The sequence below is a fragment of the Jaculus jaculus genome, chromosome 1 (assembly GCF_020740685.1).
Source record: "Jaculus jaculus isolate mJacJac1 chromosome 1, mJacJac1.mat.Y.cur, whole genome shotgun sequence".
In the NCBI taxonomy this organism is placed as follows: Eukaryota; Metazoa; Chordata; class Mammalia; order Rodentia; family Dipodidae; genus Jaculus; species Jaculus jaculus.
Genome location: NC_059102.1, coordinates 286,122,931 through 286,147,634, shown reverse-complemented (window position 1 = coordinate 286,147,634; position 24,704 = coordinate 286,122,931). Strand labels below are relative to the sequence as shown.

Here is a 24,704-nt window from a genome sequence, read left to right as displayed (position 1 = left end):
AAGGAAGTTATCTTAAACCTGGATGTATACTGAGTGGAAATAATATAATTTTTTATCCAAAAGTTACAGACAAAATGATTCCGTTCATAAAAATATTAATTCTGACTAGCATTCTACAAGATAGAACCACCAGTAAAGGGGGAGAGGGAAATGTCCTGATAGAAGGTAGTAAAAGCTTAACCTTATTAAAACCACAAACTCTGACCAGGAACCTCCAGACCCAGAATTGGGTTGTCACCCACAGTGAGTTATTGGCATAGGAGACCAGTGTAGGCCATTGCCAAAACACTTGATTAAGTGCCAGCGCTAAAAAAGTAAGACTGTATTGCTGCAGACACAACAGGCTATGGTCACAGCACATCAGATTACCATTCTGGAATCAAAAGGGAAACAAGCTCCTTACTTGCCAGCCCTCAGGAGAGCTAGAAAGCATGAAAATGGTCACCTACAGCAAAAGTAAGGAGAGGAGCCTGCAGACTATGAAATCAATCTGCTGGACAAGAAGTACAGACATGTGCAATTGGGGAACGCAGCCTCTGCCTGTAACCACTTGTTTTCTGATTGGATGTGAGGACTGCTCAGTGGGAAAGAACTCATACATGGTACTGGAAACCAAGACAAATTCCCACAATCTTCATAGAGAAGCCCCACTGCTCTCTGGAGAAGAGAGGGCTTACATATCAAAAATCTCTCAAATAACTTTGCATACCTGCTTTAACCCAAGCTGAAAAATCTGCTTTATTTTACAGATGGCAAAGAAAATGGAGAAGAGTCGAAATCCACTAATAATACAAGATCAATCAAGTGTCCACCATTAGACTTGCTACCTCCTTCACAACTGCCAGAACTCAGGAGGGTTTGCAGTGGGAGTGCTACCGTGAACATTGCTCTTACTGCTAGCCTGACAACCAGCTCCAGGGGGACGGTGGCAGACATGGTAATCAAGCAAAACATATCAAAGCAGAAATTCAGAGGATAAATAACCTCAGCCCTAAGTCAGACTGCAGACAGGCTTACCATGACTAAAGGAACATTGCAGAACAGGGATCAGAAAGATTGTCAGAGACAGAGTGTGTGGGAATACTCATTGGCATAGTCCCTCCACTATCCCATTGGGATTGATTGAGGACTTCATGATGCCACAGTGAGTCCCATAACATAACTGAGATGGCCCCAGGGAAATAGGAACAGAGGAGAGGGAATAAAATAATATATTTTGTTAAAATAAATTAAGTAAGACCATGAAGTGAATAATGGAGAAAATAATAATAGTCAGTTCTTGGGGCACAGTCCTGCAGTCCCACCTACTTTGGAGGCTAAACTTGGAAGGTTGAGTTCCAGTCTTTCCTGGGCTACAGGATTAATTTTCAAAAAGTCCAGGAAACTTAATGAACCCTGTCTCAAACAAACAATTAGAAAATAAAAAGCAGTGAAGATATAGTTCACTGGTACAGCACATGCTTACAATACCTATGCCCCTAAATTAAATTATCAGTACTAAACATAAAAAAAGAAAAAGAACAATGCTGCAAATATGTCACACTAAATATTTATTATAAAATCAAAACAATATAATAACAAAAGTGATAGGACAGAACTTAATATTAAAATAATAAAACAGAAATTTTAGGGACTTCCGGTTAAGATGATGGCGTAGGTACCATGGGGGAAAAAGACCAAAAAACCTCAGCAAAATACACACTTTTACTAAAAAGTGAGGTGTATAGGAAACTGAAGCGGCAGCGGAGAAATAGGAGAGATCCAGAGCATCCAGAGCCCGCGCAGGTCAGCAAAAGCGGCTCCGGCAGCTCCGCCAACCACGGCGGTGGTGGGGCGCACCAGAAAGCCGCCAGACTCGGCTCCAGCCGCAGGAAAAGCCAGGTGGGGGAGCTTACACTCACACCATGCTCTCTGCAACTCAGGACACTTGAAGGGAGAGCGGCAGTGAGCAGCGGAAGAGCAGAACGCCAGGTAGAAGAACACGTGGAACAGCAAGAGAACCAGAGCAGCTGCGACTCCCTCCCCTCCCCCACTGCCTGAGCCCAGCTCCAGCGAACAGAGGAGCGTCCTGGGACCTGGCCACGCCATCCTGAGCCGACAGCGGGACCCAAGCAGGAGCAGAGTTCGGCAGCAACATCAGCAGCTCTGGAAACGGTACCAGTGGCCCCAGCAGCAGCAGACCCAGGAGTGGCAGCAGCGGGAGACACAGGAGTGGCAACAACAGCAGACCCAGAAGCAGCAGCAGTTCCAGCAGTTGGGGTGCTGATCTGCAGGGTCACGGTTGCCAGGCTAGGTTTGCCCCACAGGAAAAGCCAGTGCCCAGCTCCAGAAATCAGAACAGCAGCCCGACGACCCAGGCAGCAACTTGACTGAGACCAAACTCATCCAAGGTAACTGGTTTTGCACCAGGGAAGGGTCTCACTAGGTCACAAGCTGACTTGGATCCCTCAACAGACCAGAAATCTTAACCTCTGTGTTGATAGAGGATCTGGTTGTAATAATAACTACTCTGGCATACATACTTGGGGCTCTTTTTGACTGAATGGGTACAGTGTTTAGTTAACTTTTAGAATCTACCGGTGTTTATTCCACTCAGCCTACTTGAATACTCCCATAGCAGGGAAACTCAACACCTAGGAGCACCTTTGTAGATACTCTCAGAGTCTTAAGAGCCACATCTAACATCTTAAGCTCCTACCCTGAAAATATATAGTATCAAATCAATTGATACAGCTAAGAATACCCAGCTAGCTAGAAAATCCAAGCATTAACTTAATCCAAGATGCAAAAATATATACCTTATAACACAAGAAACACTAAAAAGCAAGATGATATAAATCCACCTAAAAATATTAATGCATCAGAAATGACCTCCAGTGAGAACGAGTTAGAGGAAATGCCTGAAAAAGATTTCAAAAGAATGATTGTAAATATGTTCAAAGAAGTCAGAGAACAAATCAAAGGAGTCAAAGAGGAACTTAAAGAGGAAATCAAAGGAATCAAAGAAGATGCAGGACACCAATTTCATGAAATAAAGAAGGCAATACAAGACATAAATAAGGAAATAGAAATAATAAAGAAAAACCAGTCAGAATTACTAGCAATGAAGAACACAGTTAATAAAATTAAAAACTCTGTAGAAAATCTCACCAGTAGAATGGATGAAGGAGAGGACAGAATATCTTAGCTAGAAGACCAGGTGGCATATCTAATACAGGCCAACAAAGAGAAAGACAAACTTATAGAAAAGTATGAGTGGGAATTTCAAGATATTCGGGACACTATGAAAAGATCAAATATTAGAATTCAGGGCATAGTAGAAGGAGAAGAATTTCACTCAAAAGACATAATAGGTGTCTTCAACAAAATCATAGAAGAAAATTTCCACCAAATTGGGAAAGAGGTACCAATAGAGATACAGGAAGCCTTTAGAACCCCAGCCAGACAAAATCTAGGAAGAACCTCTCCTCACCATATTATAATCAAACTTCCAAACACACACACCAAAGAAAAAATATTGAAAGCAGTTAGAGAGAAAAATCAAGTTACTTACAAAAGTAAGCCCATCAGGATTACAGCAGATTATTCAACACAAACTTTTAAAGCCTGAAGGGCTTGGGGTGATATATTCCAACTTCTGAAAGATAAAAATTTTCAACCAAGGTTCCTTTATCCTGCAAAGTTATCCATTCAAATAGACGGAGAAATAAGGACATTCCATGACAAAAGCAGGTTAAAGGAGTATTTTAAGACAAAAGCAGCTCTATAGAAAATACTTGATAGAATCCTCCATGCTGAAGAAAAGGAAAAGCACACATATAAGGAACCTAGAAAAAACAAGCAATACTCAAATACTAGTTAACAGAAGAGAGCACAGGTAGAACCAGAACCACAAAAAAAAAAAAAAAAAAAAAGGCAAACATAAATACACACCTTTCAATAATATCTCTTAATATCAACAGTCTCAATGCCCCAACGAAAAGACATAGATTCGCAGACTGGTTTAAAAAGCAGGATCCTACAATTTGTTGTCTCCAAGAAACTCACCTTTCTACAAAGGATAGACTTTACCTTAGGGTGAAAGGTTGGAAGACGGTATTTCAAGCAAATGGGTCTAGAAAACAAGCAGGAGGTGCTATCCTAATATCGGACAGGGTAGACTTTAGTCCAACAGTAGTCAAGAAAGATAAGGAAGGTCACTTTATATTGATTAAGGGCACACTCCAACAGCAGGACATTACAATCCTAAACATATATGCACCTAACATGGGGGCTCCCAAATTCGTCAAACAAACACTATTAGAACTAAGGTCACAGATAACACCAGACACAGTGGTGGTGGGTGACTTTAACACCCCACTCTCATCAATTGACAGGTCATCCAGGGAAAAAATAAACAGAGACGCATCTGGACTAAATGAGGTCATAGAAGGAATGGACTTAACAGATATATACAGGACATTTCATCCAAAGGCTGCAGAATATACATTCTTTTCAGTACCACATGGAACATTCTCTAAAACAGACCATATATTAGGACACAAAGCAAATCTTAACAAATTCAGAAAAATTGAAATAATTCCTTGCATTCTATCTGACCACAATGGAATTAAACTACAAATCAGTAGCAAGAAAGGCTATAGAGCATACACAAAATCATGGAAACTAAACAATACACTACTAAATGATGAATGGGTCAATGAAGAAATCAAAAAGGAAATCAAAAAAAAATTATAGAGTCAAATGATAATGAGAATACAACATACCAAAATCTCTGGGACACAATGAAGGCAGTTCTAAGAGGTAAATTTATAGCCTTAAGTGCCTATATTAAGAAATTAGAAAGGTCACAAGTAAACGACCTAATGCTTCCCTTTAAAGCCTTGGAAAAATAAGAACAAGGCAAACCAAAAATCAGTAGACGGGAAGAAATAATAAAGATTAGGGCAGAAATTAATGAAATAGAAAAAAAAGAACAATCCAAAGAATTAATGAAACAAAGAGTTGGTTCTTTGAAAGGATAAACAAGATTGATAAACCCTTAGCAAATCTGACCAAAAGAAAGAGAGAAGAGACACAAATTAATAAAATCAGAGATGAACAAGGTAACATCACAACAGATTCCAGAGAAATTCAAAAAATCATAGGGACTTAGTATAAAAGCATATACTCCACAAAGTATGAAAATCTGATAGAAATGGATGATTTCCTTGATCTATATGACCTACCTAAATAAAATCAAAATGAGATTAATCACTTAAATAGACCTATAACAAACATGGAGATCCGAACACTTATAAATAATCTCCCAACAAAAAAAAAGCCCAGGCCCAGATGGATTCACTGCTGAATTTTACCAGACTTTTAAGGAAGAGCTAACACCATTGCTTCTTAAGCTTTTCCAGGAAATATAAAAAGAAGGGATTCTACCAAACTCCTTCTATGAGGCCAGCATCACCCTGGTACCAAAACGAGGCAAAGATAGAACAAAAAAAGAAAATTACAGACCAATCTTCCTCATGAACATAGATGCAAAAATTCTCAACAAAATATTGGCAAACAGAATACAAGAATATATCAAAAAGATCATTCACCCTGACCAATTAGGCTTTATCCCAGAGATGCAGGGATGGTTCAACATACACAAATATATAAATGTAATACATTACATAAACGGGTTGAAGGACAAAAATCACATGATCATCTCATTAAATGGAGAGAAAGCATTTGACAAAATCCAACATCCCTTCATGATAAAAGTCCTACAGAGACTGGGAATAGAAGGAACATATCTCAATATAATAAAGGCTATTTATGACAAGCCTACAGCCAACATATTACTAAATGGGGAAAAACTGGAAGCTTTTCCACTAAAATCAGGAACAAGACAAGGGTGTCCACTGTCCCCACTTTTATTTAATATAGTTTTGGAAGTCTTAGCCATAGCAATAAGGCAAGAGACACACATAAAAGGGATACAAATTGGAAAGGAAGAGATCAAGTTATCATTATTTGCAGATGACATGATTCTATACATAAAGGACACTAAAGACTCTACTAGCAAACTATTAGAGCTGATAAAAACATACAGCCAAGTAGCAGGATACAAAATAAATACACAGAAATCAGTAGCCTTCATATTGCTAACAACAAACACACAGAGGATGAAATCAGAGAATCACTCCCATTCACAATTGCATCAAAAAAAAAAAATCTAACGAAAGAAGTAAAGAATCTCTGCAATGAGAACTTTAAAACACTCAAGCGAGAAATTGCAGAAGACACTAGAAAGTGGAGAAACATCCCTTGTTCCTGGATTGGAAGAATCAATATTGTAAAAATGGCAATCTTACCAAAATCAATCTACACATTTAATGCAATCCCTATCAAAATTCTAAAAGCATTCTTCATGGAAATAGAAACAACAATCCAAAAATTCATTTGGAATCACAAAAAAACTAAAATATATAAAATAATACTGAGCAACAAAAGTTAAGGCTGGTGGTATCACCATACCTGATTTTAACCTATATTACAGAGCCACAGTAATGAAAACAGCGTGGTTCTGGCACAAAAACAGACATGTAGATCAGTGGAACAGAATAGAGGACCCAGATGTAAGCCCCAGTAGCTATAACCACCTGATATTGGATAAAAATGCCAAAAATACTCATTGGAGAAAAAACAGCCTCTTCAGCAAATGGTGTTGGGAAAACTGGACATATATCTGCAGAAGGATGAAAATAGATTCTTCTCTCTCTCCATGCACAAGAATTAAGTCCGAATGGATTAAAGCCCTTAACATCAGACCTGAAACTCTGAAACTGCTAGAGGAAAAAGTAGGGGAAACCTTTCAACATATTGGTCTTGGCAAAGACATAGATGCAAAAATTCTCAACAAAATATTGGCAAACAGAATACAAGAATATATCAAAAAGATCATTCACCCTGACCAATTAGGCTTTATCCCAGAGATGCAGGGATGGTACAACATACACAAATCTATAAATGTAATACATTACATAAACGGGTTGAAGGACAAAAATCACATGATCATCTGATTCTGAATACAACCACAATTGCTCAGGCAATAAAGCCACAGATTAATCACTGGGACCTCATGAAATTATGAAGATTTTGCACTGCAAAGGACACAGTGAAAAAAGAAAGAGGAAACCTACAGAACAGGAAAATATCTTTGTTAGCTATATATCTGATAGAGGATTAATATCTAGGATATACAAAGAATTCAAAAAGTTAAATAATAAGGAATCGAACAAGCAAATCAAAAAATGGGCTATGGAGCTAAATAGAGAGTTCTCAAAGGAAGAAATACGAATGGCATATAAGCATCTAAAAAAATGTTCTACGTCACTAATCATCAGGGAAATGCAGATTAAAACTACATTGAGATTCCATCTCACTCCTGTCAGATTGGCCACCATCATGAAAACAAATGATCATAAATGTTGGTGGGGATGTGGAAAAAAAGTAACCCTTCTACACTGCTGGTGGGAATGCAATCTGGTCCAGCCATTGTGGAAAACAGTGTGGAGGTTCCTAAAACAGCTAAAGATTGATCTACCATATGACCCAGCTATAGCACTCCTAGGCATATATCCTAAGGACTCATCTCATTTCCTTAGAAGTACATGCTCAACCATGTTTATTGCTGCTCAATTTATAATAGCTGGGAAATAGAACCAGCCTAGATGTCCCTCAACAGATGAGTGGATAATGAAGATGTGGCACATTTATACAATGGAGTTCTACTCAGCGGTAAAGAAAAATGAAATTATGAAATATGCAGAAAAATGGATGGACCTGGAAAGTATTATATTTAGTGAGGTAACCCAGGCCCAGAAAGCCAAGCGCCACATGTTCTCTCTCATATGTGGATCCTAGCTACAGATGATTGGGCTTCTCCGTGAGAATGAAAATACTTAGTAGCAGAGGCCAGTAAGGTAAAAAGGAGACATAAAGGGTAGAGAAAGGAAGGAAGGAGGATACTTAATAGGTTGATATTGTATATATGTAATTATACAATTAATATGATGAAGAATGGAATTTCAAATGGGAAAGTGTGGGGGTGGGTAGGGAGGGAATTACCATGGGATATATTTTATAATCATGGAAAATGTTAATAAAAATTAAAAATAAAATAATAAAACAATGTTTTCACATAAATTGTGTTAAAAGATGGTATACTGATTTTTGATACTATTTATTTATGTTTATAAATTCTAGGAAGACCTATACACTTCTTACATTGTTCAACATGAAATTAAAGATATAATTAAACATAAAACATAAGAATGTTAACATGGAACATACAATGTAAAATTTTACACATATAAAATAAGGAAGAAAATATTAAAATAAGACATCCAGAAAAAAAAACTGGAGAAAAATTTAAAATAACATATTAAGATTGTATACTCTATGACATATTCAACATATTATCAATAACTATATCAATAATCAATAAATATATGTATAATTATATATAACTGTAAAAATCACTTCCATTAAAAGAGAGAAGGGAATATTAGAGTATAATATGTATAACTGATGAAAGGCACTAAAAGTAAAAATGTCAATTCAGCTTTTTGTTTTAAAAGTGAAATGAAAACCTCAAACATATATACTACGCACATAAATATAGAGAAATAGGATAAGATTTCTAATATCACATAAACACCAACATAACTGTTTTATTTCTCCTTGAATTATTTTTCTCTTTTTCTCTCTTTCTTTCTTTCTTTTTGCATGATGTGTGTGTATAGTATTTGTGGTGTCTGCACATGTGTGAGCAGATGCATGCCTTGTGTGCACATGGGCAGAGACCAGCGAGATCACTGGGTGTCATCCTTTATCACTCTTTTTGTTATCTTGAGAAGGATTCTTTCTCTAAACCTGCTACCCACAAGCATGGGATTAAAGGTGTGCATTCCCAAACCAATATTTTTGAGTAAGTGTGGGGATAGAACTGCAGCCATTTCAGACCCTCTTGGTTATTCTTGTTCTGTAGTAAGCACTCTTACCTGCTGAACCGTTTCCCTAGCCTTTTAGTTAATTTTATTGATTGAGTCTTGTATTAGTTGAGGTTCCCCAGAAGAACAAAACCAATAGAATAAATCAGTATTAAACAAGGAATGTATTGGATTAGCTTACAGCAATCCAACTGTATCTGTTCTCAGGTATGAGAGTCAAGGAACCACTAGCTGCTCAGTCCACGAGGTTGGATGCCTCAGCAGTTCCAACCCAGCACCAAAAGCCTGAAAACTTCCTGGAGAGCCACTGGTCTTCAACCCATGTTGAAAGGCTGAGGAAAATTGGTCCCAATGCCTAGGAAGGATAGCTGGATGGGATAGGAGCATATACACGTGGAATGAAGCACTCACCAGCTAGTAGCAACCAAGGTGGGGACAGAGGGTGTTTCCTCTCAGAGTTTCCCTGTACAAAGACCACCACAAGGAAGGCTGCTCACTCTGCAAGAAGGACTTCTTCCTTTAGTCCGTTGGAAACAACCTTAGAGACCCAGCTAAGGAATGTCTGTGGACTCTTAATCAGATCAAGTTGACAACAGAATTTACCGTCATAGGTTTCATGTAGCCAATGGTGATCTTGAACATTGTACATGCCAAAGATGATCTTGAACTCCTGGTTTGACTCCTTCTGCTTCTATCTCCTAGTGCTGGCACAACAGACATCTGCCACCACATCCAATGTGTATTTATTTTTAAATGATAGCAAAGCCTTAACAACAATATAAGAGAAATTTACCAATTTAAGTGGATGGATTTAGATAAGAGTGTACTTAAAAAATAAGCACTAATCATTTAATTAAAAATCACTAATAACTATTTCTTTCAATTTTAATATATTTTCCACAGAAGAGAAAATAGATGATTTTATTATTGACACAATATTTGATGAACAAATAATTCCAGTATATTAAAATTTTTAATCCATATGTTGATCTAGGCCTGTAACTACAGCACTTATAAGAAAGAGGCAGGAGTTCACGAATTAAAGGATCACCAGTCTAAGGGTGCAAAGAGAGTTCAATATCAGCCTGAATTACATCTTGAGATTGCATTAAAGAATCAAAATGAGTAAATGAATCACGAACTTAAAAATAAATTCATCCAGGGAAAACAAGTAGAGCAACATATTTCCTTGACTTTCACAAGACTACAAGTACATTCTAAGTTAAAAACTGAAGATTTATCTCACATACTCTACTAAACTTTATGAAACTGTATAAAAAAAGACCCTTTTTTAAAAAATAGTAACTACAGTAGGGGTCTGGAAAGATGGCTCATTGGTTAAGATGTTTGTCTGCAAAGCCTGATGATCTGAGTATGATTCTCTAGCACACAAGTAAAGCCAGATGCACAAAGTGACACATGTATTATCCTCTCTCTCTTTCTCTCTCTCTCTCTCCTTGCAAGTAAATAAAAATAGTTTTTAAAAATAACAACTACATTAGTAGACAAACAGATTCTGTGGCATACCACTGTTCTTTCAAAGTTATTCTTGGGGATGTTGGGTGTGGTGGTGCACACCTTTAATCCCAGCACTTGGGAGGCAGAGGTAGGAGGATTGCTGTGAGTTCGAGGCCACCCTGAGACTACATAGTGAATTCCAGGTCAGCATGAACCATAGTGAGACCCTACAAGGAAAAAAACAAAAAACAACAAAAAAAATTATTCTTGGGAAACTACTGAAGATGTGAGACAAACTAGAGAATTCTTGGAAAAGGAACACTCATATTTGATGTCAAACACATCACACACATTAAAAAAAAAAACCTAGAAGTTTACTACATGTGTGTTAAACTAGCATGATCAAAGTGATGATATATTTATACCAGAAAAAATATATACCAAGAAAACTGAAATACCATGTCCACACAGCCACTACAGACATGTTGCCTGAACAAAAGGGGATACCAAATAATCTATTACTTCACTTATATGTATGCCAAAATGGTAAAATTAAATAATAGCCTAATATAGTATAAAAACAACTGGGTTAAAACTGGAACATTAATAGTATTCAGGAAATTGCTAATCTGTTGGTGTGTGCACATTGTGTGTGTGCTATATCCTAGTGCATTAGTTTCCCACCACTATTATAACAAAATATCTCAAAATTAGTAGCTGAAGACCATGTGGACATCTTTCCATATACAGTTTAAGAAGCCAAAAGTAAAAATTCCATTTCTCATAATATTATGGTTTTTCTCAGGACTGCTCTGAAGGAGACCATATGGACTGTTTCTGCTTTAAGGGCTAGCCACGCCTCTCTGAGCATGCCTCCTGTCTTTAAGAGCAGAAGTGCCACCATCTCTACTTTCTGTTTTCCTGGTCATATCACCTTCTCCCTTTACTTCCCTTTTTGTGTTGTTCTTATAACTTGTGGCATTAGCAGGATGATTCAAGACAATTTGCCTATCAAAAGATTCTCAAATCATCTCCCTAACATTCTGTTACCATGTAAGGGAACATAGTCACTCTCAGAAGTTAGAATATGGGCATTTGAGGATATGCTATTACTTAAGTTACCACTGATACTTAAGTTACCATTGTTGCACTATGAAAATCCTATGTGGTAATAATAATAATAATAACAATAAAAATAATGCAAATAAAACATGTTGTTAAAATATAATTACTGATATAAAAATGTACAGAAGAAGCACAGTCTGGAGAGAAAACTATAAAGTGCTTCCATGCAAACATGAGGACCTGAGTTCAATCCTCAAACTCTTGGCATAGTGGTAGAAACTTGTAATGTCAGAGCTGGGCTGCAAATACGAGAACATTCACAAGGCATGCTAAGCCATCAGTATAGCCTGCTTTGTAAGCTCTAGGCCAATTAAACATTCTGTGTCAAACAAACAAGCAAACAAATGTTTGTTGTATCTCTGAGAAAGAGAACTAGAGGCTGTCCTCTGGCCTTCACACACATAACATGTTCATGAGCACAAGCCCTCACATATGCATGCATTAAGGCATATGTGGAAATTAAAATATATGCACACAAAAATGTAAAGAAATATAAATCACATAGACTAAGAATAAGAATCTAAAGTTGCATATACCTAATATAGTTCAATCTTGTGTAATGAACCAGTGATTAATGACTCAAATTGCCATATCTTTTGGTACAAAAATTCCTATTCTAAGCAATGAAATAAATATGTTTCAGGATCACACAAGTGATTTGACATGAATCTTTAAGTATTCCTAACAAAATCTTTCACATAATCTTGTCAGCCATGTGCTTTATAAGTATCAAAAAATATATCTTTCTAAAGGGAGGATGTGGGAGATTTAAAAAAAACATGATAGAGGATTGTTGTAGTTACCTTTGCATGGCTGGCACAAGACATCTGAACAAAAGTAACTGATGGAAGAAAGGTGTTTGTTTTGGCCTATAGCCTCAAGGGGAAGCTTCTTGAAGGCAGGGGAAATAATGTCATGAGCAGAAGCTGAACATCACTTCCTTGCTAACATCACGTGGACAATAGTGGTGGAATAACAGTATCCTAGCAAGGGAGATATGGCTATTACACCTACACGCTGGTCCTCAGCATCATAGTCCTCCAGCAGGATACACCTCCAAAACTGCCATCATCATGACACCAAGCATATACAACATTGAATTTTATGGGGGATACCTAATTCAAACGACAAAGATGATACATGATGACTCCACAGCATATATGGCAGTCCTCACAGGAGGTATACTGGAGCTATTGAGACAAGGATGTAAACTAAACTCACACTTTCAGTTTAAAAAGGGAAAGAAGTAAAAATCAAATTATAAATAGAAGACATAGAAAAATGGAACTTTATTTATTTATTTATACTTTGGAATTATAAAGGAAGTAAATTCTTCCCTCTGGAGATATACACCTGAGGTCCATAGGATGTTATGTTAACAGGCAGTAAGTTCAAAGAGGCCACAGAATTGAAGGTTCTGCAACAGCCATGAAAATGGAGATAGCTGATGAAATTTTTGTTTCTGTAAGGCCACCATTCATGAAAAAGGTTTTAGCTGGCTTTTGAGTATTGATATCACTAGCATTAACATAACCTTCTGACTTTGGCTTCATAAATAAAAGTTCTTAGCTATTTTGTATATTTAAATGTTTTGGGTAGCAGGATATTTTTCTTAATAAAGCATTTTGGTTTGGCCATGAATTATTCATTAGAAGCATTCTGTCCTTTAAAATATCTAGAGTAGCCAAGATAAATGTGTGAAGAAAGTAAAATTGATATAAATATTTAGAATATTTTATGGGATGGGAAGAGAGAAGAAACATTTTTCAGCTTTAGATCAGCTCAGTAGCTTTACAGATATGGGTGAAAAATCATCTTTAGCCTTGCAAGCCTTCAAGCCATCCTTCCAGGGAGCCCTGAGCATGACAAGACTCACTGAAGATGGATGAGGAGTTGTGCTGACACATATAAACTGTACTACAAAGATATATTCATTAATAGTTTACCTTTCTAATTTCAATACTAAATGGGTTTTTCCTGTATCATGTTGTTTTAAAGTGAGAGCGTTCAAACAGTATTTTTAAATGTAATTTTAATCATTTCTTAGTGTTTTAAACAATAAAAAATATTGTTAGGGAAAGAAAACCCCTTCTTTATGAACTGAGCTTGTGCACCTGCCTAGGATATCATGAAAAGAGCTGGGCCAAAGGAGCTTTTTACATCTGATTGACTATATCTCAGTCTATCTTAATGACAGCTTATAATATTTGATAAAAGCACATAGGATGATGTCAAATTCAACCAAGGTCATCATGTTGATTGAAATAAATTGACAACATTAGAAACACAATAACTTCTCACTACATAGGTTCACTATATTGCTACCACATAGACTTGATATTATCAATATAAATTAAATCAAACTAACACCAAATAGAATTTTATTGTAAATGTGCCTTGTGATTGAAACAATTTGCAGAAAATGTATGTCCTATTAAACCAATATCTAGTGAATGCTAAATGCAGCTACATTGGTAGCATGCTTAGAAAAAAAACTACATTTATGTGTTTCTATCCTGGAATTCAAAGGTATAAACAGAAATGCCTACTTATTCAGTTGCTTGTCATCTTTATTATTCTATCAACTAATGTCTAGGTAATTTTCAAAGACATGATTTTTTTCAATGACATTTATGCTTACTACCAATTTAAGGTCATATTTATAGTTATAGGAATTTGGAAAACCTAAATTGATGCTTTATCTGTGTTTTTAGACTTCAGGAAAAATATTGGGTGTAAATTACAACTTATTATTGAACCCATGTGCAAAATGTGTCATGCAACACTGAATATAAAGAAAGCAGAAAAATAAAATTGTGTTGTATTTTTAAGCCTAATTATTTAAAAAATATTTTAGGGCACTTTGAACATATGAACACTAAGGGGAATAACTGAAATAAGTACTTATAATAATTTACTACTTTATACAACATACAGCTGTTTAAATTAACATTATTTAAAGTAGTTGCATTTAGAAACATCTCATTTATTTTCCTTTCTTACCTGGTGTTCAATATATTTGTATGGTTTTGACTCACCATATTAACATCAATTAATTGCCGCATACCTATTTGAATTAATACTGTTTTTCAGAAGACAGTATTTTCACTTGTAATTGAATTAAAATAAATTAACAGCACTGAGTTTCTTCTTTATGCTTTCATAAGAAATACTATATACATCAATTTGAGTAATCCTAAAATGATTTTATCTTCCTGCTGTTAATGGTGACCACATATGTGGTACATACAGAAATCAATCTATGTGCTTCTTTAAAATGTAAAATGTCACAGATTTATTCACAACAAAGTAGAGAAGTGAAGGGATGAGTCTCAGGACTAACTACTACCACCAAGTTAAGTGTCTTTGACTAATTTTATGTTTACATGAGTAGATATGGGTAATTGTTTAAAGCTGGCACTCCAGGAGAACAGCACTCCTGACTTGTACTACTTTAAAATTCCCATGGTGTGCATACTACTTCTCTGGCAAATATTATGTAGTCAACTATCTCAAAGCTTCCTAAAATTTTAACAAAGGGATCTCCAGATACTAACTGAACCAACTTCAGTACACCAAGGAACAGCCTGAAACAGCTTTTCCCTCTCTACTATTTTCTGCCAGGTGCCTATCTTTTATCCCTGACACTTCCCTGTGTCCATCTTCAATGGAGAAGCATTTTAACTGATTAATTTAGTCAAAAGTAACTGAGTATGTTCTGACTGCTGGGGATACAGGAATGAAATTTTCTCAGTCCCCAATTTTATTTTGTTTCTCAGTTTGACAATAAATTAACTGATGGGGATAATATAAATATCCCAAAGAACTTATAGCATTGAGTGACTGAGTAAATGACATTTTCTATCCTTAAATTAATAACTAGAAGTCTGGACTAGTGGGTACAAGCCTATAATCCTAGCACTGGGGAGGCTGAGGAAGTAGTCTACTGTCTCTAAAAGTTTAAGTAGGAAAGCTATGAATAACTTTATGCTTATAAATTCAATGACTTAGAATAAGTTAACCAATAAGTACACCTGAAGAAAGTGAAATAATTCAAGCAGTAGTATTGCTATTAGTGAACATAAGTTTATAATTTTAAGATACTCAAGAGAAAAAGAAATCATCTAGCCAACAAGGTTTAATTGAAGTATTTGAACTAATATTTAAATAATTACCATCATATATATGTATGTATATATATATACAGGCCTATTAAAAATATAACCAATTGAATGTGGCTGACATTACTTTGGGACCAAAAACAGTACAGGTTTATAACAACTAAATAAGTGTGCACTACAGAATTTACTCACTCAGGAGTTCAGGTGGCAAGATCTTCCACAAGGTATTTAGCCTCACAAAGCACACACACAGTTGCATGTTTCTGTGAGGGATTTATTTCATTATGCATACAAGTGTTATTTAGCATTTTAAAATCAAAATCAAGTTACTCTGCAATACCAAAAGTACCAGATATAATGAAGAAGAGAAGCTTCTGACAAAATACAATGCTCACTCATGAAAAAATAGAAAAATAAAACCTCTGAGTTCATTAAAATTACTAACAATATTTCCCAATTGTAAATTGTAAAGAACATCTACAAACCTTAGCATGGTGGTACACATCAACAATACCATCACTTAGGAGGCTGAAGCTGGAGGAGCATAAGTCCAATCCCAACATAGACTATAACAAGAACCTTTCTCTAAAACAACAAAAAAATGCACAAAAATAAAAGATAAAGCTAGCATAATATTTCATAGTGAGCAAGCAAACCCCTTCAATGTAAATTTGAAATAAGAGCCTTTGATCATTCATAATATAGTGTTGGAAGTTAACTATAGCAATAGCAAAATAGTCATAAGTGGCTCCAGATTGCAATTGAAATCAATCTCTCTCCTGTTGTAGATATGTACTATCTTGTTGTATAACATCCCAAATAATGAGCCAAGAAAACAAATCTAAAAATCTTTCCTAGAATTAGTGAGCTCAGCAAGCACAGGAAACAAGATGAAAACAAAATAAAACAAACAACTATAGCAAAACAAACAATGATGCATATGTATACCAGCAACAGAAACAGGCAGCAGTCCTTATAACATAATGATAGATACTAATGCATTTACAAGTGAAATTGCCTGTTACACACTTCAAAATAATCTGTGCAAGAGGATGTGTTAACAATGTATGAAACAAGATTGACTTGGATTAATAATGGATGAAGCTGAAGCATGAATAATTGTACTAACCTCTGGTGTACAGTGATTTCCAAATCTGCTCGCCACAATAGTTAAAAAGCCAACTTTCAGCACAGACCCACACAAACACTAGTTTGTGATTTGACAGTCATTTGAGGTAAAAGTTTTTGAGGGACATCAACAGACTGGCCTGTTTTTGTTGTTGTTGTTTTGTTGTTGTTGTTTTTTCCATGTGTGTGTGAGAGAGAGAGAGACAGAGACAGAGAGAGACAGAATTGGTGAACCAGAACTAAAATCCACTAAAATCAAACTCCAGACCTGTGCACCCCTGAGTCACTTTGTGCATCTGACTTATGTGGAACTTGGGGAGTGGAATGCCCCCCAAAAGCTCATGGTGAAGGTTGATCCCCAATACAGTGGAGTTCATAAGTGGGATATTTGTGAGGTGATTTAATTTTGAGGGCTCCAAATTCATCAATGGATTTGGTCATTGATGAATTCCTAGCTTATCGGTCAATTTGGAGGTTGTGTAATTTTAGTAAGTTGGGCCTAATTGGAGAAGGTAGGTAATTTGGAACAGGCTCTTGAAGGGTGCTTTTTGTTCTCAGTCCCTTCACCTCTTCCTCTATCTGCTTCCTGGTCTCCCATGAAGGGAACACATTTTTCCCACCACATGTTTCCTGTCATGCTGTTCTTAGTCATCCCTGGTCCAGGAATGACCAGCAGTAACTGAGAACAGAATGCAAGCTCTGAAGGCATAGAGCAAAATAATTCTTTCCTCTTTCATATTGATTTTCTGAGATAGGTTGTCACAGTGATTAAAAAAAAAAAAACGACGTCCACACTGATTTTTATAATCATTTACTCATTTGTTAAAGAGATGGTGTCCAGAGGACCTTTGATGCCAGCTGTGTCATGAAATTAAGCTAGATAGCTGTCATCTTAAAATCATAAAAACTAGATCAGCTAGAAAGGTAGTGAACAAATAAAATTATCAATGATGAAAGATGAAAGGAAGTAGGAAGGCTAAAATAGAGAATATTACATGCTTTTTTGTTGGGTGGGGGTGTCAGGAAAACTTTAGTTAAGAAAGTGATCTGAATTCTGTCTGGTGGATAAGAAAATCTCCTGAGAAGAATGTGGGGCAGCAAATTCTTGGAAGAGAAAAAAGTCACAAGAAAAAAAAAATGTTTGTGAATGCTTTAAGCTATCATACAGTCTAAAAATAACTGATAGTAGTAAAAACATACACAGCACAAAATTTTTAAAGTAATCAAGGTTTGGCTGGGAGGAAGGTTAGAAGTTTGGCATAAACTTGGGTAGAATAAGAAATAAAATGCTGCCTTTCCACAATAGAGAAACATGATCTGATTCATGTATACTTTGGATAAAGTCATTCTACTGCTGTGTAGAAATGGATGTTGACAAGAACAGTGTGGAGAGGTGAGATAATTGTGACATAACTAAAAGGATTATAGATCTGAAATATGCTCATGAGTTTATTCTACATGCTTAAGGACATTGCATTCTCATCTCCTGGAGATGGCACTGACCTTTAATTTGCAACATGGTATTTTCATCTGCAAATGTCCTGGGCCATATTTATAGCTATCCAGGATGTATGTAGCTCATAGGCTGAAAACTGGACATGCCTGCGGACCTTGCCAGATGTCAACTTCAAGTTCATCTGCTTTCTTTCCACATTTTCTACTAAAATGAATCCATTACTAACAAGGGGCTCATTGCTATACTGGGAAAATGATTGCCTTTCTCTCATTATTCTACTCGAAATTCTCTAGGTCACCATTCAATCCAGGATTTTTGAATTTTTTTTAGTTCTGCTATTTTGAACCATTTGAAAATATTCCTTTTATTATTTTTATTTTTTAATTTAAATTAAATTTATTTTAATTATACATAAAACAAGAAATTATATAAATTTATGGAACACCATATGACATTTTGTTAAATAGAGTCATTGCATATTGCTTAAATATCTATCTCAAACATTTATTATTTCCTTCTAATGAAATTATTGAAAATCCTTTCTTCTAGTTTCTTTAAATACACAGTATATTATCATTATTCATAATCACTTCTGAATACAAACAAAGCACCATTGAAACTATATGCCTTAGTACCCACTGATTAACCTTCCCTTCTCCCTACTCACTCTGCTTCTAGTGACCATCACTGTACCCTCCTCCATGAGATCAATGCTTTTACATTTCACATTTCAGTGAAAATGATGTGATATTTGACTTCCTAACCTGATTTAACTTCCCTTAACCCAACCAACTTCAGTTCAATCCATGTGGTTGAGCCAATAGGACTTCATTGTTTTTCATGGCTGAAGACTATTTCATTATGTATGCCTCCCAAATATTCCTTACTCATCAGTTGATGGACATATGAGTTATTCCTTTTGACTACTGTTACTACTGCTATAATAAATATGTGAGTGTTAAGCTGGGTGTAGTGGCATATACTTTTAATCCTAGCACTCAGGAGGCAGAGATAGGTGAGTTCAACGACACCCTAAAAATACATAGTAAATTCCAGGTCAACCTGGGTTAAAGTGAGACTCTTCCTTGAACTCCCCATCCTAAAAATATATGTGAATGCCAATATCTTCTTCACAGACTGATTTTATTTCCTTTGATTATATATTCGCAAGTGGAATGGCTGGATGAGATGATATTTCTATTTTTAATGTTTTGTAGAACTCTCTACTATTTTGCATAATAGCTTCATTAATTTGCATTCTCAGGAACAAGGTGAAAGGATTCCCTTTTCTTTGCATCCTCACTAAAACTTTCTATCTTGTCTCATATTGATAATAGACTTTGTGTCTATAAAAGCCTAGTCTTCCCAGTAGATTATGCAGTAGTTGATTCTTTTTTGTTTAGTTATTAAAGTACTTCATATAAAAATGAAATGGGTCAAATATGCCTTGAGGCAATATTATAAAAAGTAATGTTAAAATTTTCATTCTCTGTTTCCTTACAGATGAATGGGAATACTGAAAGTGAATATTTCACTCTATTGTGGTGATTTTAAAGCAAGTGAATAGCAGTAGTTAAAATGAACCTGGAATAACTTTTGTCATAATTTATGTTTTGCAATGCTCTATTGTGGTTATTTAGCTCAAATACATAGTAAGTAAATAAGTAAATATCCCTGAAGTAGAAGACTTGGATTCATTGTTTACATTTGGCCTAGTCAGGACTTTTGTATAACCCAATACTTAGTAAATTTTATGGACTGTAGGAGATATTTAGTCCATATATAGATTATTTATAAGTGTGCTAATGTCCTAAAACTACAACTAGATGCCTGAGAAATAGTTGCTACTAAAGAAAATTCTAGATTTAGTTATGAATTAATTTGCACTAATGTTTGGAGAGCCAGTACTATCAATAATGTTGCCAGTAAACTACTTTTCTACATGTTCTATAATTCTAAATAGGATCATGTGGGATAACACTTTACCTGCCTAAAAAAAAAAAGTAAAACCCATGAGTTCATAAATTGCTTTACATCACTAAATTTCACTTTTTTGTTTGTTTTTTCAAGATAGGGTTTCAGTCTAGCTCATGCTCTCCTGTAATTCACTATGTAGTCTCAGGGTGGCCTTGAACTCATGGCAGTCCTCCTACCTCTGCCTCCCAAGGGCTGGGATTAAAGGCATGTGCCGCCACGCCCAGCACATCACTAAACTTTAAACATGGACTCTCTCTACAATTGTTCACCTTGTTATTTAATAGCTTTGTTTAAAATTAAAGACGTTTAAAACTATTCATATAGCTTCTGGAAGAAATACTTAGCATTATTATTAGCAAAAGCTTATTTAACTCACAATTTGCCCTCCATTCTATTATTTTTTTTAAATAAAAAATATCCCCTTCCTGTTCTATTTCCTTGTTTCTATCTCAGCGGGGTTATGGGATTTAGTGTGGGATATTGGTGGATGATGACTCTGGGTATTCCCACCTACTCCATGGCTCTACAATCTATTTGCACTCTCTTCTGCAGCATTCATTGAGCCATGGAAGGCCTGTTGGCAGTCTGATTGAGTTTTGAGTTCTTTGAAGCATCTGGATTTCTGCTTTGATGGGTTTTGCTTGATCATTCTACTGCCACTGTCACGCTGGAGCTGGTTGTCAATCTAGCAGTAAGGGCAGTGTTCATGACACAGCTTACACTTCAAGTTCTCCTGGGCCCCGGCAGATATGAAAGAGGTGGCAAGTCTTTTGGTGGGCAGTCAGTTATCCTCTTATTGACAGAAATTGATTCTCCTCTGTTTTCTCTGCTGTATTGGCATGGTGCACAGCCCTGTTCCCAGTCTTTCTCACTGGTGTTGCCCTCTCAGGCATCTGTCCTGGGATGGCTCTACTCTTGGGACCAGCTCAGCCTATTATTTTCTTTTAGACTAATTTAAGAGGTAATTTTTAGAATATACTGCAAAATTCAAATACATAGACAAAGCTTTAGTAACATTTTAATCATTTGAGAAAATTTGATGGATTACCAATAGAATATATTGGTTTATATAGTTAACATAATAATTATACATTAAATTTAAGCATGTTTTTATCTTTTTATTATATGCTAATAAGTACAAGGAATGACTATAGTCTAAGTAATCATTCCCAATTCATTTGCCCTATTTTGACTCAAATTTAATAAATGACCAAGTACCCATGATACTGCTAACTTCTTATGTTTTTTTCTGCCTAATGGAAAATATTTTAAAAATCTAATACAATTTCTGTAACTATTATCATTATTTAGTATTATTAGTTAAGTGGAAATCCATGTAATTTGAATCTAGTCAGGCAAAAATGAATATTGCCCTAGGAAACAATTTAATGTAATATGACTTTTATTAAAGACAACATGAAGCTTGCAGCCTCCCCTGTGACTGCATTCAATGGCTCAATGACTTTGAAAATAAGAACACCACACTTGTATGTGTTTTAGGTGTCATTAATACAACCTTTCCCAAAAATATTGCATGCAAGTTTACATACAGATGTGCACCAGAATAGCACAGGAAGTTGAAAATAATCACATTACTTTTAAGCAAGTAAACTTGTCCTTCCTCATTTTTTCTTAGGCCTTAATAATTAAATGCATCTATAATCTGGCAGCAGCACTTCATGTGTCTATAGTTCAATCATGAATGGAAATAAGAATATGAGGAGGCAATTTTGAAAATCCTCATCTATCCTGAAACAATGAGTCTTCAGAGGAAGGAATTAACACAGACCTCTTTAGCGGCGCTCACCTGAGACTCAGGTGTTAGTAATGCACATTCATTATCTAACATTTTAGCTTTTCATCTCCAGACTAAGAAGGAAGCAACAACACAAAGCCAATTAAAATATATTCCTTGTTTAATGATTTCCTTTGTTAATGAACTTTACAAAGAATTATTCTTTCAACTGACACACAGAGTACATAATTAATCTTAAGAACATTAAAAGTATATGATGTTAGTAAGAGGTTATGCCACGTTATTTTTATCAAAGAATCAGTCAGAAGTGCAAACATTAGCTTTAACAATAACATTTTTTCTTCATCCCTCTTTTAGAGCAAAAGGAAATAGGCTTATTTTAGTTAGCTATTAATTGTTTTATTTTTAAAGACTTTTATATAAATAAATCTTGTAGACATAAGTACTGCAATAAAATCAACTTTTCAAAAAGTGAAATTTATACATTTAAAAGGGCCATAATTTTTATCTTAATGATCAAACTGTATTTTATTTTTATTATGTCATTTGAGGGTGCCTGGAGATTATTTGTGCCTAAACAGAATAGGTATGAACTGCCTCTGAACTTTCAACAGGTAATCACTAGATATCTTAGTGAAAGTACTGTCCCAAACAAGTTGCTCTAACAAATAAACCAGAATGATGAAACTGTCCACCCATAGTGGATGAAGACTCTCATGATCACCCAGTACACTTATTCCTGATGGACTTTCCTCAGGACTAAGATGATCTGGTCATTTAAGCATACAACACACACTGATATTTATTTTGAAATGAACTAATTGCATTTAATATATTAAGTAGTTGGACCGTGAGACATTTTTTTTCTGGCTTACAAATGCACCTTTGACTTTCACACTAGAATTATGAAATACAGTCAGTTAAGCACTTGTTTTGTTGACCTGGTTAGGTTATGGAATTGGACAGAGATCTAAAGCTCTTGTTGGGTTCCTTTTATGTCATTGTGACTACATACGAACATTGCGTAATGAAATGGACTTTATCTGGGTTTCCTTTCCTATATGCTCTCTTTCTAAAATGTATATATTCAACAGAAAATTTTGAAATCTCTTGTTTATCTTTGTGTTAAGTGCTAGAGAAAAAAATATGAAAATAATAAACTTCCTTCTGACATAAATAGCATTATCTAACGGATAAGGAATCACTTTTTTTTTTTTTTTTTTTTTTTTTTTGGTTTTTCGAGGTAGAGTCTCACTCTGGCCCAGACTGACCTGGAATTCACTATGTTGTCTCAGGGTGGTCTTAAACTCACAGTGATCCTCCTACCTCTGCCTCCTCAGTGCTAGGATTAAAGTCCTGGGCCATCACGCCCAGCTAGGAATCACATATTTTAAGAGAGAGTTATGTTGAAATAGCTATGTAGAATATTTACAAATGATTAGTTTTATGGAAGAAGGGGTATTTATTGAAGCTTACAGATTCAGGGGAAAATTCGTAACGACAGAAGCTGGCCTGTTTTCAGAGATCTTGGAAGAGACAGAGAAGCCATAAGGCAAAATCTTCAAAAACCGGCCTCTGCATCTAAGAGATGGGACTTGGCGTCTGGGGGAAGATGCTGCTCTTTGTTATAAATTGCAATCAACTGGGGATCCTTTCTCAGGCTCAAGTTAAGAAGTGAGAATTCAGATAAGTGAGGACACCATTGCTACTTTGAACACCTCAGAAAGGGAGAATTGATTTATCAGGAGTGAAAAAGAAGAGTTTGTGAGGCATCAAAGAAAATAATAAAAAGTCCAACACTAGGGCTCCTTCTCCTACCAAATGTAAGTAAGAACGGCTCCGATGAGAGGCCAAAGAATCACTGATAAAAGGGGGCCACCAAGGAGTCAAGCGAGAAGGGCAGTGGCCACGATAAGACTCGGAAGAGGGCGGCAAACAGCAGCAGGGCCTCGGTCTAGCTCAGGCTCCAGAGGAGCACTGGCTCAAGCAGTGGCTCCCGCTCCTCTTCCGCATCCAGGGGCTCAACAAGTTCCAGAAACTCCTCTGGCTCTCCCAGGTCTCTGTGCTGCAGTCAGGACAATAGGCGCTGTTTCCCTCTAAATCCAAAGCATGCAGAGACACAACAAGGAGAGGAAAAGGCGAAGCCCTTCCCCTAAACCCACCAACGTGTACATTGGGAGGCTTACTAGGAATGTAACAAAGAAGAACATCATGGAGGCATTTTCCACTTATGGGACAATTAAAATGATTGACACTCCTGTAGGAAGGATTCATCCTCATCTGTCCAAAGGCTATGCATATATGGAATTTGAGAATCCAGATGAAGCTGAGAAGGCGTTAAAACACATGGATGGAGGACAAATTGATGGCCAAGAGCTTACTGCTACTGCTGTGTTGGGCCCCTGCACTAGAACAATATCCCCCCCCTTCCACCCCCGGAGACTCAGCCCTCCCCGAGAATGCTGCCATGCCACCACTTCCTGTGCGGCGCAGGTCACCACCTTGGATGAGGAGAGGAACCCGCTCCCATAGGCACAGGTGCGGGGTGTGCGGTCAGTCCCGCTCTCCTGCACTCCGCCGCCACAGGAGCCCGTCCAGTTCCAACTCCTCTGGATAGATAAACAGGGCCACTGGCCCTCACTCCTATAACTTATGTCCCACCATCTCAAACTTGTCCCTTTTCTAGCCAA

General features: G+C 36.3%; 1 pseudogene; it reads left to right on the top strand.

The window, feature by feature from the left end:
- The first annotated feature begins 437 nt into the window (after positions 1–437).
- Positions 438–24,631, top strand: LOC101595934 (annotated as a pseudogene).
- The last annotated feature ends 73 nt before the right edge of the window (positions 24,632–24,704 follow it).